General features: G+C 48.6%; 1 protein-coding gene across 1 annotated transcript in view; it reads left to right on the forward strand.

The window, feature by feature from the left end:
- Positions 1-15,225: 15,225 nt before the first annotated feature.
- TBXA2R (thromboxane A2 receptor) overlaps positions 15,226-18,572 on the forward strand; it is a 57,476-nt gene continuing 54,129 nt past the window's right edge. Inside the window, exon 1 of the mRNA XM_075903287.2 lies at positions 15,226-15,576. The gene's annotated coding sequence lies outside the window, so the exon portion shown is untranslated. The remainder of the gene's footprint in view (positions 15,577-18,572) is intronic.

The raw sequence follows: 18,572 nt of genomic DNA on the forward strand, positions 1-18,572 counted from the left end.
ACGGGCTAGCCCAGGGTGCCCGATTGTAAGGGGCGCTGCGTGGTGCTGCCGGGTCGGGTGGGGCCCAGGGCGCAAGAAGGGCTCGGGCCAGCTCTGAATGCACTGGAAAAGGTCCAGCGGAGGGCAACCAAAATGACTAGGGGGCTGGGGCGCATAACCTATGAGGAGAGGCTGAGGGATTGGGGCTTATTTAGTCTGCAGAAGAGAAGAGTGAGGGGGGATTTGAGAGCAGCCTGCAACTCCTTAAAGGGGGGTTCCAGGGAGGCTGGAGAGAGGCTGTTCTCAGTGGGGGCAGATGGCAGAATAAGGAGCAATAGCTACAAGTTGCAGTGGGGGAGGTCTAGGTTGGATATTAGGAAAAACCCCAAAGCACTGGGCTGGGTTCCCTAGGGAGGGGGTAGAATCTCCATCCCTAGAGGTTTCTAAATCCTGGCTTGGCCAAGCCTGGGCTGGGATGATTGAGTTGGGCTGGTCCTGCTTTGGGCGGGGGGCTGGACTGGATGACTCCTGAGGTCTCTTCCACTCTAGGTTTCTATGATTCTATGTATAGAGGCTGGATAAACACTGGGGCCAAGTGAAACCTTATTCCTGCTTATGGCCATGGGAGCGACTTATGCCTCCTCTCCCTCCCCACTGAGTTCAGAGCACTTCATTGTGCTGGCCACCGTGTTCTGCCACCGGGCACTCCCACGGCTGTGGCAGAGTCCAGCTCCTTCCTGGGGCTGGCACGATGGGGCTAGAAATACTAGTGCACGTTCCCACTCGGGCTCTGGAACTCTCTCCCTTTGCTGGATTTCAAAGCCCACCAGCCAGCCCGAGCAGGCCTGGGACACTGCTCTCCTCGCTGCCTAACGCAATCCCCACGCCATGACCCCACCTGCTGCAGGGTTTGCTTGCCGTGTGGACACACTTGAACACCCCAGTCACTTGCCCTTTGTCTGAGAGGGAGATGTTGCTCCCTGGGCTTTTGGAGCCAGGAAACATGTGCAAGGCATGATAATGGAGGGCAGTGTGCATGCACTCAACTGTTTCCTAAAAGATAGGACCAAAACTGCTGGGCTGAGTGTCCTAGATGCCCCCCAGCTAAGGAGGTTTCTCTGTGACCCCAGCTTGCTGGGACCTGTGTTTGGAGCAAGAGGATCTGAGCTCTCTTTGGGCAGCTGGGAAGATGCAAACAGCCGCTGGGAGAACAGCTGCCTGGAGAATATTTAGAGCCTTTGCCACTGGGTCCAAGACCATGGCATATTCTGCCAAGAAGGCCAGCTCTGCTGGATGCAGCCTGTAGAACAGTTAATATACATTGTTAATTAAGTTAAATACAGAATGATCAGGGGGTTTTTAACAAAAAGAAAAGTATAAAGCAAAGAACCACTACTTACATGTTCATTTTGGGGGCTGGAAACACATTTCTGATGGCCCCGTCTCCTTGTTCATTCAGTATGTGCAGAATTCTCTCCACAGCCAGGAACAGAGGCTACGTCTAGACTGCAAGCCTCTTTCGAAAAAGAGTGTCTAGACTACAATCAGTACTTTCGAAAAAGCAAGCTGCTTTTTTGAAAGAGAGCACCCAGGCAGTAGGGATGCTCTCTTTCGAAAAAGCACAGTTTGCATTACATAGCGCCTTTTTATGAAAGAGCACTTCCAAAGCAAGGCGTTCTTCCTCGTAAAATGAGGTTTTCTGCAGTCGAAAAAACTGCCGCGTTCTTTCGATTTATTGGAGCCATTTCTGCTCCAATAGCTCAGCCTCCAGTTTTATTCCACATTTGGCAAAAGTGGATCTGGCCAGCATTTTGTAGGTGTCATTTGATTCAGCCTATTCCACATCTACAGATGAAACTAGGTTCAACAAGCCACAGGCACAACAATGGTATTTTGGTAAGTCGTACTCAAGGCCATTATCTGTGTCCAGGACATCGGCAATTTTGTGAAATTCAACTGATCTATAGAAAATGGGGATTAAGGGGTTAAGTACACCTAGCCAGGTGGAGTGACCAGTAGGAATGTAGGTGGGACTTTCAACCTGGGACAAAGGAATTTGGGTTTTTTCCTTTCTCCTTTTGTGTCTCTGAGAGAGTTCTCTGCAGCTACAGAGAGGGACAAGCATGTCTCTCTCTCTCCAAGACACCATTCTTCATTTTCTGTAAGTAGGGTAAAGTTTAGGTAGTTTCGTTAGGTTTTATTGTTTTAAGGATTGGGTCTGGGATCTGAGATCTGGCACTGCTTAAAAGATGTTTTGGCTTTTCTTTGTAACTAAGTTCTGGGCCCATGGAGTTTCTCCATGAGTATATTTTGTTACCTCCCTATCTAGTCATTATGTTTGCAACAGGAATATTGTTGTAATAATAAAAGTTCTTTATTTTCTTTTTATTAACCTGGCAGTGGTTAATGGTGTGCCCTGATTTTGTTTTAGGGGTGAGATTTCCCAAATGATCTTTCCCCTGATTTCTTTATCAACATTTGGGTGGTGGCAGCGGAAGTTTTATTCCCAAGATCTAGGTTTTTAAGATCTTGGGGGAAGTTTTATACCAAAGCCTGGTAGATAAGGCTTTGGGGTACACTTGCTGGCCCCCAATTCTGCATTTATCATGCCAGAGTGGGGAAGGAGCCATGACAGGGGCGACCTGTGCATGCCCTGATGGGGGGGAGTGAATGAAAGCATGGAGGGGGGCAGATGAGGACAGCAACTTCAGGAGTTTTACTGAGCATGCTCAGTACAAGCCAAACAGCAATTGCGGTGGGGGGGGGGGACTGATTCCATTTGCCCTCCCCATACAAATATATCACCTCTTTCTAGGACTATGAATGCACTGGAACATGCTAGGGTTTTTTTGGCAGATTACACTGGTCTCCAATTTTTTAGAAGTCGTCTGCTTCAGAGATAAAATGTGCTATTTATTATGTATTTTGATGTGCTGAATTCAAATATGACAATTAAAACAAGTGATTGGCTACTGTTTCCAAGATACTTAAGTTTTTACATTTTACGTCTATGTATATTGTGTAGATAGTAGAGTTTTAATCATAAATTGTAAACCGAGGTCTTTTCATGTGTTTATGGTTGCTTTACATGATAATATTTCATCTGTCCTGTTTATGTAACACTTTAAAAATCAGCAAAAGGGTTATATAAATAAAATTTATTATGAAACAAAAGGCAAAAAACTATTATGTACATAGTTTAGTCCTATTCAGTGTCTACTCGGCGCTTCTTGGCTTGTCTCTTGTATTCATTAAATGGAGCATCTCTTGTCACTGTCCAGCAATAGTCTGCAAGCATTGATGGGCTCCATTTGCCCTGATAGCGTTTCTCCATTGTCGCAATGTCCTGGTGAAATCGCTCGCCGTGATCGTCGCTCACTGCTCCGCGATGGAAAAAAATCTAGATGAGAGTGCAAAAAATGTATCTTTAGTGACATGTTGCAACCAAGGCTTCTGTATGCTTTGAGGAGGTTTTCCACCAACAACCTGTAGTTGTCTGCCTTGTTGTTTCCGAGAAAATTTATTGCCACTAACTGGAAGGCTTTCCATGCCGTCTTTTCCTTGCCACGCAGTGCATGGTCAAATGCATCATCTCGAAGAAGTTCACGAATCTGAGAACCAGCAAAGACACCTTCCTTTATCTTAGCTTCACTTAACCTTGGAAATTTTCCACGGAGGTACTTGAAAGCTGCTTGTGTTTTGTCCATGGCCTTGACAAAGTTCTTCATTAGACCCAGCTTGATGTGTAAGGCTGGTAACAAAATCTTCCTTGATTCAACAAGTGGTGGATGCTGAACACTTTTCCTCCCAGGCTCCAATGACTGTCGGAGTGGCCAATCTATCTTGATGTAGTGGGAATCTCTTGCACAACTATCCCATTCGCAGAGAAAACAGCAGTACTTTGTGTCTGCAGACCAAGCAAGAGAGCAACAACCTTCAAATCGCCACAAAGCTGCCACTGATGTTGGTCATAGTTTATGCACCTCAAAAGTTGTTTCATGTTGTCATAGGTTTCCTTCATCTGGACTGTATGACCAACTGGAATTGATGGCAAAACATTGCCATTATGCAGCAAAACATCCATGACGTCTAGGAATAACATGATGCAATTCATATAATGTATGACGCAATACCAGCATCAGATTGCACCATTCATTGTTTTGCCTAAAAAGCAAGTACTGTCCAAACCCAGTCATAGATTTATTCGTAGATCCAGTCAAAGATGTATTTTAGTCATTTCTGGTTTAAATTGAGATCCCTTCCCTTTATAACTCACTTATCCTCCGCCATTCACAAGTCAAGGGTCGTATATACCGACCTAATAGCATATCTTGAAACATAACTAGAGACAATCAACAATTTTAAGCATCATTTTCATTCTCAGTGACCCAGAATTAGTAAAGTTTGACTACATTTATTTCAGAAGCATTTTGGCTGTAGAGCAGTGTTACTTCGCAATTAGCTGACAGGAGGCCTGTATTGAATTCCTATATAAAAGAAAGAAATTATAAATAAATATTAGATCCACTCAGCTCTAATATTAATACATTCTGACATCATGTGGCAAGTCCCTTAAGGGACACTGGTTAGCCTTAAAATGTTAATATATGGTCTTACTGTCTTACTAACTGTGGAGAGAGAGAGACTGTCGGAATTCCTGGGCTCTATCTCAGCTCTGGAAGGGGATGGGACCTAGTGGGTTACCGTAGAGTGCAGATACATGTGGGTGCTACATAAGAACATTAGAATAGTTGCACTGGGTCAGACCAATGGTCCATCTAGTCCAGTAACCTCTCTTCCAACAGGGTATGTCTACACTGCATTCCTCTTTCGAGAGAGAAATGCAAATGCAGACAAACGAAATTGCAAATGAAGCGTGGATTTGAATTTCCCACGCTTCATTTGCATAATCGCAGCTGGCCACTTTTTCGAAATACCCTATTTCGAGATAAAAAACACTGTTTAGATGCTGTTATTTCGAGAAAAAAACCTTCTTTCGAAATAACCCTTACTCCCCAAAAGAGGAATGCAGTGTAGACATTATCATTATCAGTGGGAAATAGGTCAATGGAGGAATGATAGGGGTTACTATCTGGCTGATGAGTCTTGCCCACATGCTCAGGGTTTAGCTGATCGCCATATTTGGGGTCGGGAAGGAATTTTCCCCCAGGGTAGATTGGCAGAGGCCCTGGAGGCTTTTCGCCTTCCTCTGTAGCATGGGGTACAGATCACAGCTGGAGGATTCTCTGCATCTTGGGGTCTTCAAAATATTTGAGGGCTTCAATATCAGAGATATAGGTGAGAGGATTATTCTAGGAGGGGTGGGTGAGATTCTGTGGTCTGCACTGTGCAGGGGGTCAGACTAGATGATCATAACGGTCCCTTGTGACCTTAAAGTCTATGAGTCTATGAGACATACCCACAGTGGCCAATGCTAGATGCTTCAGAAGGCATTAACAGAAGAGGCAATTCTCAAATGATCCATCCCCTGTTGCTCATTCCCAGCTTCTGACAAGCAGAGTCTAGGGACACTATTCCTACCCATTCTGGCTAGTAGCCATTGATGGACCTCCCCTCCTTGAACTTATTTTCTTCTTATTGGAACCCTGTTGCAGTTTGGGCCTTTTCACCATCTCCTGGCAAAGAGTTCCACAGGTCGACTGTGAAGAAATAATTTGGTGTAAATCTGCTGTCTATACATTTAATTTAATTCTTGTGTTATGTTAGTGAAGGAGTAAACAGCATTTCTTTTTTCTATTTTTCCACATCATTTGTGATTTTCTAGATCTCTAACATATCCCCTCCATCCTTTAATCATATCTTTTCCTAGCTGAAAAGTCCCAGTCTTGTTAATCTCTCCTCATATGGAAGTTGTTCCTTATCCCTACTCATTTCTGTTGCCCTTTCTGTATCTTGTCCAAATCCAATACAACTTTTCTTTTAGATGGGGTGACCAGATCTGCATACAGTATTCAAGATGTGGGCATACCATGACTTTATATAGAGGCAATATGATATTTTCTGTCATATCTATTCCTTTCCTAATGATTCCCAACATTTGATTAGCTTTTTAGTTTTTAGACTGCACTACACATTGAGCAGATGTTTTCAGGCAACTATCCGCAATGATTCCAAGGTCTCTTTCTTGAATGGTAGCAGCTGTTTTAGATCCCATCATTTTTGTGTACATAGTTGGAATTATACTTTTCCATGTGCAATACTTTGCACTTAATGCTGAATTCCATCTACGATTGTGTTGCCAATTACCGAGTGTTGTGAGATCTCTTTGTAACTCTTTGCAGTCAGCTTTGGACTTAACTATGGTGAGTAATTTTGTAGTATCTGCACATTTTGCCATATCACCATTTACACCCTTATCAAGAACATTTAAAAATTTAGCAGTACTGGTCCAAAGGCAAATCCCAACAGCACAACACTCATTGCTACTCCTCTCACCCCCTCTCAGCTTTTAAGTACCTGGCAATGTTTTCATGATTATCTAAGGATTTCTTAATTACTTGAATGACCCGTCTTTTGTTCAAAAGCTTCAGAGGGGGAGCCGAGTTATTCTGTAATAGGAAAAACTTAAAAAACAACAGTCTAGAAGCACCTTAAAGACTAACAAAACATGTAGATGGTATCATGAGCTTTTGTGGGCAAAACCCACTTCTTCGGATGATGGACCTTTTGTTATTCTTAATCACCTGCTTCCCTTTTTTATAACAAACTCCCTGCCCCAAAGGCAAAGCTGCAAGCGCTCACACTCTGTTGCAGTTAAGCGCTGCCTTTGGAGCCAGGGCATGCAGCTTTAAGCAGACCTCAAGTATGAAATCCAGGGGTACCTAGGCCTCTCTAAATGGCACCCATGCGCATGTGGCTGTGTTTTAGCAAATCAGAATGCTGGCTTGCACAACTGTCAGTGCGGTGCTAAACGTCGTGAGTAACTAAGCACTTCCAGAAATTGTAGTGGAGTAAAAAGTACAATATTTTCTAAAAAAAACCTACTTGAGTAAAAGTAAATTATTTTTAAAGTAAATAATTATTTTACTCAAGTAAAATAAATAACTTGAGTAAAGAACAAATACCGAAAAAATGTACTTGAGTAGTGTAAGGAAGTATTTCTACTTAGTTACTTTCCACCTCTGTGTATATGTCTGACTTTTCTAAACAGTTCTTAACCTGTTCTTTCTCCACTGAGGGCTGCCCACCTCCTTCCCATACTGTGTTGCTTAGTGCAGCAGTCTGGGAGCTGACTTTGTCTGTGAACACAGAGGCAAAAAAATTGAGTACTTCAGCTTTTCCCACATCATCTGTCACTAGGTTACCTCCCTCATCCAGTAAGGGCCCCACACCCTCCCTAACCATCCTCTTATTGCTAACATGCCTGTAGAAACCTTTCTTGTTATCCTTCACATCCCTTGCCCGATGCAAATCCAATTGCACTTTGGCCTTCCTGCATGCCCCTGCATGCTCCAGCAATATATTAATGCTCCTCCCTAGTCATCTGTCCAAGTTTCCACGGCTTGTGAGCTTCCTTGTTGTGTTTAAGCTCACCAAGGATTTCACTGTTAAGCCAAACTGGTCGCCGGCCATATTTGCTTTTCTTACCGTGCATCGGGATGGTTTGTTCCTGTGCTTTCAATAAGTCTTTAAAATACTGCCAGCTCTCCTGGGTTCCTTTTCCCCTCATGTTAGCCTCCCAGGGAATCCTGCCCATCAATTCCCTAAGGGAGTCAAAGGCTGCTTTTCCGAAGTCCAAGATCTGTATTTTCTTGCTCTCCTTTCTTCCTTTGGTCAGGATCCTGAACTTGACCACCCCAGGTTGCCACCCGTATCTACTTACCCTACTCATTCCTCCCTGTTTCTGAGCAGCAGGTCAAGCTGAGCACTTGTACCAGGAAGTTGTCCCCAACATTCTCCAAAAACTTCCTGAATTGTCTGTGTGCTGCTCTACTGGTTTCCCAGCAGATGTCAAGGGGATTAAAGTCCCCCATGTGAACCAGAGCCCATGATCTTGAAGCTTCTGTTAATTTTCTGAAGAAAGCCTCGTCTACCTCATCCTCCTGATCTGGAGGTCTGTAGCAGACACCAACCACAACATCAGCCCTGTAGCTCCTGCCGCTAAACTTAACTCAAAGGCTATCAACAGGCTTTTCTCCAGATTTGTACTGGAACTCTGAGCAACCATACTGCTCTCTTACCTATGTAAGCTAGCAATGCAACTCCTCCTCCTTTACTCCCCGGCCTGTCCTTCCTGAACAGTTTATACCCTTCCATGACAGCACTCCAGAGTCATCCCACCAAGTCTCCATTATTCCAATCAAATCATAGTTCTTTGACTGGGCCAGGACTTCTAATTCTTCCTGCATATTTTCCAGGCTTTTTGTTGCTCTTTGCCAACTGGGCCCCATCTTTCCTGAAATTTGGTGCTCAGAACTGATCACAGTCCCCCAGTTGAGGCGTAATCAACACAAATTAGAGTGTAAGAATTATTGCCATGTCTAGCTTACAACTCTCCTGTTAATGCAACCCAGAATTATGTTTGCTTTTTTTGCAACAGTGTCACACTGTTGACTCCAATTTAGCTCATGATCCACTATGGGTACGTCTAGACTACAGGGTTTTGTCGACAGAAGTTTTGTCGACAGATACTGTAGACAAAACTTCTGTCGACAAAGAGCGTCTAGACTACATTCAGTTCTGTCGACAAAGCAGCTTGCTTTGTCGACAAAACCCTGTAGTCTAGACATAACCCTACATGCAATAACACTTTCTGTCGACAGAACTCTGTTGACAGAAGGTGTTATGCCTCGTAAAATGAGGTTTACCAGCATCGACAAAACTGCTGAGTTCTGTCGATGTTATGTCGACAGAACTCAGCGGTAGTGTAGACGCAGGTATAGTTTTGTTGACAAAAGTCCACTTTTGTCGACAAAACTCTGTAGTCTAGACACAAAGCTACACGCGGCACGGAGTAGGTAGTTCGGATTAGGCTTCCACGTTAGGAAGCCTAGTCCGAACTACCTACTCCATGCCGTGTGTAGCCATGGGCACGGAGTCCAAACTAGCGGGGATTTAAAAATGGCAGCGCCCGGCAAGATGCAAATGAAGCCCAGGAAATTCAAATCCCGGGCTTCATTTGTAATTTCGGTTGCCTACATTAACCACCCTAGTTCAAACTAGGGTGGTAGTGTAGACATACCCTAAGGGTATGTCTAGACTTGCTTTCACTTTAGAAAGAAGGTATGCAAATTCGGTGTAAATTTGCATATCTTCTTCTGATCTCTTTTTTGAAAGAGGTGCTTTCGAAAAAGAAAGTCATCTAGATGTGGTTCTTCCGAGAAAAAAAACTTTTTCAAAAGAACCATTCTTCCCAAAAAAATGAGGTTTACACAGTTCTTTCAAAAAAGGGTTTTTTTCCTCGAAAGAACCGCGTCTAGACGACTTTCTTTTTCGAAAGAACCTCTTTTGAAAATGCAATCAGAAGAAGACATGCAAATTTGCATATCTTCTTTTGAAAGTGAAAGCAAGTCTAGAAGTGCCCTAAGTGGAGTACTTTGCATGTGTCCTTATTGAATTTCATCCTAATTACCTGAGACCTGTTCTCCAGTTTCTCCAGATCAGTTTGAATTATGACCCTGTCCTCCAACGTGCTTGCAGCCCCTCCCAGCTTGGCATCGTCCACAGACTTTATAAGCGCACTCTCTGAGCTGTCATCTGCATCAGTGATGAAGCTATTGAACAGACCCAGTCCCAGGGCTGATCCCTGTGAGATCCCACTCGTTGTGCCCTGTGAACCATTGACAACTGCTCTCTGGGAATGGTTACGCAAGTGGTTATGCACCCACCGCAGTGTGGTGACCGCAGGGGGCTGTGAGCTTGGGCTGCCTCAGAGGGGAAAGCCCCCATGTGCATCCCACAAGCCCTTGGCTGCATGTCTCCATGTGCAGTGACAGCAGCCACCAGGGGTGGCTTGGTCTGATCTGGGAGTCCTGGCTGGCAGAGCCATGAGTGGGGACTGTTGACCTGTCATTGCTGGGGCGAGCCTGGTTCTGTCCTCTCTGGGGAGGCTGGCTGGTGGGATGAGAGAGCTCGGCTGCCTTGGGAAAGCCATGTTTATAACCCCCTCTCTCCGGGGAAGTGCTGCCCATCTTGGAGTGGCAGGAAGCAGCCACAGTCCTGGTCCCAGGTGCCCTTGGCACTGGGCTTTGCTGCTGTTCTTCAGTGCCGCTTGGACCTGACAGTGCATGGCGTAGAAAGGGAGCTTTGTCCTGGCTATGGGACAGCCCCTGGACATGTTGTCCAATGCTCTGTGCATTTCCTGCTCAGCCTGGCTTGGGGCTTTCCAGCACAGTGACCTACCGGCAGCTCCAGCTGACAGCGTCATCCATGTATCACTCACGCAGGGAGCTGGAGCTGAACAGTGCTAGGGATGGACCCCCCCTCTCCCCCGCAATGGAATTCCCCACATCGAAAACAAGTGAGTAACCCAGCGCAGGATGCAAGTGCTGCTCAATGGAGATTTCAGGAGATGAAAGATTGGGGGGGTGTCAGGAGGGAAGGTTATAGTGAAGGCCTTTTGCTTGTAAACCAGAGAATCAGAGGACTTGATGGAACCTCGAGAGGTCATCAAGCCCAGTCATGGCAGGACCAAGCACCATTTAGCCCAGCCCTCGCAGGTGTCTGTCTAACCTGCTCTTAGAAACCTCCAATGATGAAGATTCCACAACTCTCCTGGGCAATTTATCCCACTGTTTCACCATCCTGACAGGCAGGGAGTTTTTCCTAATGTCCAACTTAAACCTCCCTTGCTGCAGTTTAAGTCCATTGCTTCTTGTCCTGTCCTCAGAGGTTAATGCGAACAATTTGTCGCTCTCCTCCTTGTAACACCCTTTTATGCACTTGAAAGCTATCATGTTCCCTCTCAGACGTCTCTTTTCCAGACTAAAGAAACCCAATTCCTTCAATTTTCCCGCATAGCTCATGTTTTCTAGACCTTTAATCATTTTTGTTGCGCTTTGCATTTGTCCTTATTGAATTTCATCCTGTTTACCTCGGATCATTTCTCCAGTTTGTCCAGATCATTTTGAATTCATTCTATCCTACAAAGCACTTGCAAGCCCTCCCAGCTTGGCGTCATCCACAGACTTGATAAGTGTACTCTCGATGCCATTATCTGCATCAGCGACAAAGGCACTGAACAGAACCGGACCCAGAATTGGTCCCTGCGGGACCCCACTCATTAGACCTTCCAGCCATTGCTATGCCACTAGCTATGGCCATTGCTAACTTCTCTCTGGCAATGGCTTTCCAACCAGTTATGTGCCCACATTATGGTAGCTCCATCTAGATTGCATTTCTCTAGTTTGTTTATGAGACGATCTCGTGAGAAAGTACCAAAAGCTTTACTTAAGTCAAGATACAGCACGTCCATAGCATCCCCCCATCCACAAGGTGTGTTACCCTGCCAAAGAAAGCTATCAGGTTAGTTTGACACAATTTGTTCTTGACAAATCCATGTTGACTGTTACTTATCACCTTATTATCTTCCAGAGCTTTGCAAACTGATTCATTATTTGCTCCATTATCTGTCGTGGCCCGGAAGGTTGTCCTTATTCCCCTTTTATAGATGGGCTCTATATTTACCCTTTCTCTCCTGTATTCCATGACTTTTCAAAGATGATAGCTAATGGCTCAGAAATCTCCTCAGTCAGCCCCTAGGATGCATTTCATCAGGCCCTGGTGACTTGAAGACATATAACTTGTCTACGTCATTTGTAACTTGTGTTTTCCCTAGTTTGGTTTCTGATCCTATCTCATTTTCACTGGCATTCACTATGATAGGCATCCAATCAATCGCTACTGATCTTCTTGGTAAAAACCGAAACATAGAAGTCATTAAGCACTTCTGCCATATCCACATTTTTTGTTATTATTTTTCCCCTTCATTGAGTAACAGTCCTACCCTGTCTTGGTCTGCCTTGCTTCTAATGTATTTGTAGAATGTCTTCTTGTTGCCCTATATGTCTGGCTATATTGAGCTTGTTTTGTGCTTTGGCCTTTCTAATTTTGTCCCTATATACTTCTGCTATTTGTTTATATTCACCCTTTATTATTTGACCTAGTTTCCACTTTTTGTAGGACTCATTTTTGATTTTTAGATCATTCAGGATCTCCTGGTGGCCTCTTGCTGTACTTCCTCCCCTACACAGTGGGATAGTTTGCTCTTGTGCCCTTAAAAATGTCTCTTTTAAAAACTGCCAACTCTCTTCAATTGTTTTTCTCCTTAGACTTGCTTCTCTTGGGATCTTATCTACCAACTCCCTATTGGCTAAAGTCTGCCTTCTTGGCTTTCTGTTGCTCTTCTCCCTCCTACCATTCCCTAGACTCAAGAATTCTACCCTTCCATGGTCACTTTCACCCAAGCCGCCTTCTGCTTTCAAATTCTCAACCAGTTCCTCCCTAGTTGTCAGATCAAATCTAGAACAGCTTCCCCTCTAGTAGCTTTTTCCAAGTTCTGAACCAAAAGACACGAGAGTGAGAGCAGATGCAATGCAATGTAACCAAGCCATCCGTCCACCTCTCTCACGCTGGCCAGCCACCTTCAGTCCAGGGTATTCTAGCCAGCCTCCCCAGCTGTCTGCCTAGCTGGTTGTTCCTCTTCCCTTGTCCACCCAGCCATCTAGACCGGGGAGCTTAGGCTGTGGGTTGTGGCTGATGCCCGGCAATGTGACCCTGAAGAGCTGGGCTCTCTCCCTAGTTTGCTGGGTAACCTGGGGCAGATCAGTGAACCTCCTTGTGTGTCTCCAGGCACTGCACGTGGAACTTAGCAGGACACAGCTATGGTGCTCAGGGGTGTAACACCCACACCCAACCTAGCCCAGGGTCAGCACAGCCAAGCTGTCGGATCCGTCCTTCTCTTGCTCGGGCAGGTTTGCTCCTGCAGACGGCGCCTCTGACCCTGCTCTGTGCGGCACTCCGGTGCCAGTGGGCACCAACCCACCAGCAGCGAGTCCCTCACTATGAGGCCAGAACTAGAAACTCAGCTTGACAGAGGACTCCGTCCTGGGATCTGGCTGGCAGAGCTCTGGGTCCTGATGAGTCTCCACTTGTATTTAGACTGAGCACAGGAAGCTGTCCATGCAGCTGTGCTCCCCTGCAATATCTGGTCCTGCTGCCTGACCCTGCCTGCCTTGTGGTCTGTCCTCTGGCCTGTTGTGGATTTGGATCTCCTGGCATCTGACCCAACCCGACTCCTCCTCTGACCACTAGGTCAGACTGCCCACATCCTGGGTATGCCAGCAGGGCAATGTAGCTCCTCCTGCAGACAAGCTGTGACACCATCTATAAGAGCAGGAGGAGTGACATGGTTCATTTACAGCATGTTTGTAAAACTCAGTTAATTCCTTTTTGTTACAAGCTTTGGGTACAGACAGGCCATGAATTTCTATAACCACTGAAACAAAGATACACCCACAGCTAGTTTGTGTGTGTGGGGTGTATATGGTGTGTGTGTGTAGATGTATAGTGTGGATGCTGGGGAGTGTGTGTGGAGAAATAGGGGGGGTTTCTGGTGTATAGTGGATGGAGTATGGGGACGGATGGATGTTGGCACAGTGTGTCGGGGTGGTGTGTGTGTCTCATGGGTGTGGATATGGGTGGTGGACTAGGAGTGGTCTGTGTGTGCTAGGGGTGTGTGGTGTGTGGCGTGTGGTGTGCATGTCTGGTGGGCATGGGGATGTGTGATTGGGTGGGGTAGTGTGTGTGTGTGGTTGGGTGGGTGTGTGCTTGGTGTGCAGACATGCACATGTGTACTGTGGGTTTTGTGTATGGACACACATGTTGGGGCCCCTGCCCCCAGACATGGCCGCTTGGAACAGTTCCAGCTACCCCTGCCATGGAAGCGTGGCGGGCGCGTGGGGTGCCAGGTGCAAAGCAGAGTGAACGCTGTGCCATGCACCGGCAGGGGATGCGCTGGGGAGACGCCTGCCCAAGCCAGGGTGCTGAGAATACAGCCCTGCAGCCCAGCCCGCACCGTGCGACTCGCAGGCTCGTTCTCTCCAACTGACAGCCTGTGGCCCGACCTGCGAGCCTGCTCCTCAGAGCTGCTGGAGCCAGAGGGGATGGGGGGGTGGCTGCCACAGCCTCCGGCTTGAAGGGCTTTGCATCCCGGACAGGCTTTACCCTTCTCGCTCCAGCTCCCCTCTCAGTGTGTAACCCGAACCCTGACCGAGCCGTCTCTGCCTAGCCTGGGAGACTGGGGCTGGCACCTTCACTGCCTGGGAAAGTCAGGGTGCCAGGCACCAGCTCAGACAACAGCTGGAGGAGTTTCTGGCTGATAAAGGTAGCATTGGGCAAACACGCTGTGTCCCGCTTCCCAGCCAGCTGCAGTATTACTCCGGGCATTTGAGCCAGCCAGATGATCCCGGGAACACAGACTCCAAGCCACCCGGAACCTGCCTCTTCTCCATGGGTGCGGAATCCAGAGGTCACTGCAAGTCCCAGGCCTGCAGCTCCCTATACAGAATGACCCCTCTCCTCCGGGTAATGAATCACAGAGCCAATCGCATTTCTCAACCAGCTGAAGTCACTGGCCAAACTCTCCTTAACTTCCGTGCAAGCAGGGGCTGGCCCTGGCTCATTCGTGTGCAACTCGGCAGCATTTCCTGGTGCTTGGGGCTTCGAGACCAGGAATCAGCACCCTTGGGCTCTGTTCTCAGCTCTGCCAGTGGCTCACTTTGTAACTTCAGACAAGTCCCCGGGGCCCAATTCTGCAGCCTTTAATCATCAGAACGATCCTTTCTCAAGAATTGCCAAATCAGGCCCGCAGCTGCTCCGTGCCTCAGTTTCCCCCCTGCCAATGGGTTTAATGATACATCCCTAATCCGTGGAGGGGGAGGCTCAGCCGTGGGTACGCGCTCTGAGATCCCTGGGGCTTTGGAAGTGCCGCACTTGCTATCCCTTCATTCCTGGATTTGTTAATGGCTTCCCCAGTTGCATGGGGTGGGGATGGGAGGTGGAAGAGGAAATGCCTGCCTCCCGGTCTGCAGGACGAGGCTTTCCTGGCTATGGGGCCCACCCTGCTCCCATCCCACCCCCTGTTGTGCTTCAGGAGCCCGCTCACTCAGCCGACAGCCGATTCCGTATGGTTCTGTGACACTTGCAACACGGTGCCCTTCTGAGTCATTTCCTCGCCCCTCGTCCCTGGGGCCCCCTCACTAGGGTCTGCCCAGGGGTCCTGTTTCCTGTTTCCTGTAGGCTGTGGCATGTCACCACCAGGCCCCGAAACAGCCCCAGGGGCGCGACTGAGCCTTGCTATGCGCCTCCCCGTTTTGTTCCCAATTTGCACCTCCCAGCCATCACTGATCCCTGACCCTGTCTGTGTCTTTCAGGGGAAGGAGCCAAAACAGGCTCTCTTGATCTGTCTCTCCTCCCCTCTCCACAGTCACCCCCACCCCCACCCCCGCCCTGCATCTCTGTTTCCGTCCACTGAGAGAGAGGTTCTTCTACAGCAGCCGGCCAAGTGGGAGCTCCTCTCGCCTGTGGCTCCGTATCCCTCCTTCCCGGGGACCTCCTCAGGACCGAGCACTGCCAAAGGTACGTGGGAAAGAGCGGCGTGGCACAGCGCTTCCCAGCAGAAAAAGGGCTTCATTCGAAAGAAACTCTAGTTGCGAGTTACAGGCACTGTTACTGTCACCCGGCTCAGAATGAGCAACAGATGTGTGTGTGGGGGGGGGGGTCAGATAGAAACCAAGTCTGTCTGAGCTCAGTCAGGACCAAATGTCTGTGTGTGTGTCCGTCCCCGTGTGTGTGTGTCCCCGTGTGTGTGTGTCCATGTGTGTGTGTCCCTGTGTGTGTCCGTGTGTGTGTGTGTGTCCCCGTGTGTGTGTGTCCCTGTGTGTGTCCATGTGTGTGTGTTTATGTCCCCGTGTGTGTGTGTCCCTGTGTGTGTCCGTGTGTGTGTGTGTGTCCCCGTGTGTGTGTGTCCCTGTGTGTGTCCATGTGTGTGTGTTTATGTCCCCGTGTGTGTGTGTCCCTGTGTGTGTCCATGTGTGTGTGTGTGTGTCCCCGTGTGTGTGTGTCCCTGTGTGTGTCCATGTGTGTGTGTGTCCCCGTGTGTGTGTGTCCCTGTGTGTGTCCCCGTGTGTGTGTCCGTGTGTGTGTGTGTGTGTGTCTCTGTGTGTGTCCATGTGTGTGTGTGTGTCTCTGTGGCTGTGTCTACACTGGGCCACTTGAATCAAATCAGCTGCTTTTCCGGAATAAGCTGCGAGCTGTCTACACTGGCCCTTGAATTTCTGGAAAAGCAACGATGCTCTACTGTACAAAATCAGCCGCTATTCCGGAAAAACTATTCTGCTCCCGCTCGGGCATAAGTCCTTATTCTGGAACACTGTTCCGGAAAAGGGCCAGTGTAGACAGCCCAGTAGTCTTTTCCGGAAAAAAGCCTGGATTGCGAAAATGGTGATCGGGGCTCTTTTCCGGAAAAGCGCGTCTACATTGGCCACAGACGCTTTTCCGGACAAAAGGCTTTTCCGGAAAAGCAGCCTGCCAATGTAGACGCTCCTTTTCCGGAAAAACTGAAAACGGAATAGTATTCCGTTTTAAGCATTTCCGGAAATTCATGCCAGTGTAGACACAGCCTGTGCGTGTACACGTCCCCTGCACGGTATCTCTTCCCCATCAGCTCTAAAGATCCCTTTTAGGGAAAAGGTAACACATCCACAGGAATTCTGTCTCTCTGAGCGCCGCCTGGCTGGGTATCAGAAGGGTCCTTCTGTCCGAGCCGGGGATGTTATCTTCTGAATGACTGGGCTGGGAGCAGCCTGCTTGGACGGTGGGGGGGCTAGTCTCATGCGAGCTCACTGCATCTGTCTAGCTGTCGATGAATGAAAGAGGGACCCGAGCGCGTAGTTTGGATCTGGAACCAAATCCAGACTCCACGATGTTCCGCTGGGGTGCGGTCTGGCCCCTCTTTTCACAGGCTTGTTCAGGGTTATTCCCAATGCCGCGCTCCCTGCCAGCCGTCGTTATGAAAGCCCCCTCTCCAAATCCACAGTGATAGCAGCCTCCTGATATCAAGCCTACATTTTCCTTTGCTTAATTTCAGCCTGGAGCCCTGAGTGGGAGCTAATCCCTCAGCGCTGCAACCTTCAAATACTTGCTGGCTGTTTATCATGTCTCCAGAGGCTTCTCTCCGCCAACCCATAAACATTTCGCTTTTGTAATCTTGGCTGCCCCGCTGGCCCTGCAGCGCCTCAGTCGCTTCTGCTGCGCTCCCAGCGCTGGAGCTGAGCGGCCAGGGGCCCTGGGCCTTGGCAGCCAGCTAAGGGGGCTGTGACTGTCCCCCGGGTTCTGCAGGCGGCAGCAGCGGAGCGGAATGCAAGGGGATGGCTGGTAACAGTGGACGCTGGTGGTGACCCCAGAACAGGCTCTGAAATGGGTGCAGGGGCTCGTTGCCTGGAGCCCCAACCTCTGCCCCATGGGCCAGTGCACGGCAGCTCCGCGGGCGTGGGAAGAGGTTGATGTGGCTGCAGCGCTGTGCTGGTGGAAGGCCATGAAACTGGTGGGGCTAGTTGCTGCCTTCAGTTGTATCCCCGGGATGAGCAGGGCTTGGCCCAGGGCTTGTACACCAGCTGCTCTGGCTGACTTACAAGGGGCAGTGCTCAGTGCGCCCTTAGCGGGGTTCTCAGGCCCTGAGACACAGGCCTGGTTTGCCTGCGCCGCCCAGGGATGGGTGCTCATGCGTGGCTTCTCTCTGATCTGCCTCATAGAACCATAGAACCATAGAGCTGGAAGAGACCTCAGAAGATCATCAAGTCCAGCCCCCTACCCAAGGCAGGACCAATCCCAACTAAATCAACCCAGCCAGGGCTTTGTCAAGCCGAGACTTAAACACCTCTAGGGATGGAGACTCCACTACTTCCCTAGGGAATCCATTCCAGTGCTTCACCACCCTCCTAGTGAAATAGTTTTTCCTAATATCCAACCTGGACCTCTCCCACCACAACTGGAGACCATTGCTCCTTGTTCTGCCATATGTCATCACTGAGAACAGCCTCTCTCCATCCTCTTTGGAACCTCCCTTCAGGAAGTTGAAGGCTGCTATCAAATCCCCCCTCACTCTTCTCTTCTGCAGACTAAACAGACCCAAATCCCTCAGCCTCTCCTCATAGGTCATATGCTCCAGCCCCCTAATCATTTTGGTTGCCCTCCACTGGACCCTCTCCAATGCGTCCACATCCTTTTTGTAGTGGGGGGCCCAGAACTGGACACACTACTCCAGATGTGGCCTCACCAGAGCCGAATAAAGGGGAATGAGGACATCTCTGGGTCTGCTGGCAATGCTCCATGGGCTGTGCAGGAGGTGGGCGGAGGGAATGACCCAGGCTGGCAGGGAGCCAGAGTCCCGCAAGTGGCAGATACTGGAATGGCCACATGCAGCCACATAGACAAGCCTGCTTGCCCGGCAGGTTTGTCACTCAGCAGGTCAGACCCTGCTTTCCTGAGAGGCTGAACAAGATCGTGGGGCGAGCCCTGGCCAGCACCTGACTCCCCAAAGCTGGTTTTCTCTCTGCCCTGGCCAGGCAGCGCCA

This window comes from Pelodiscus sinensis, chromosome 32 (genome assembly GCF_052426305.1).
Source record: "Pelodiscus sinensis isolate ZL-2025 chromosome 32, ASM5242630v1, whole genome shotgun sequence".
In the NCBI taxonomy this organism is placed as follows: domain Eukaryota; kingdom Metazoa; phylum Chordata; order Testudines; family Trionychidae; genus Pelodiscus; species Pelodiscus sinensis.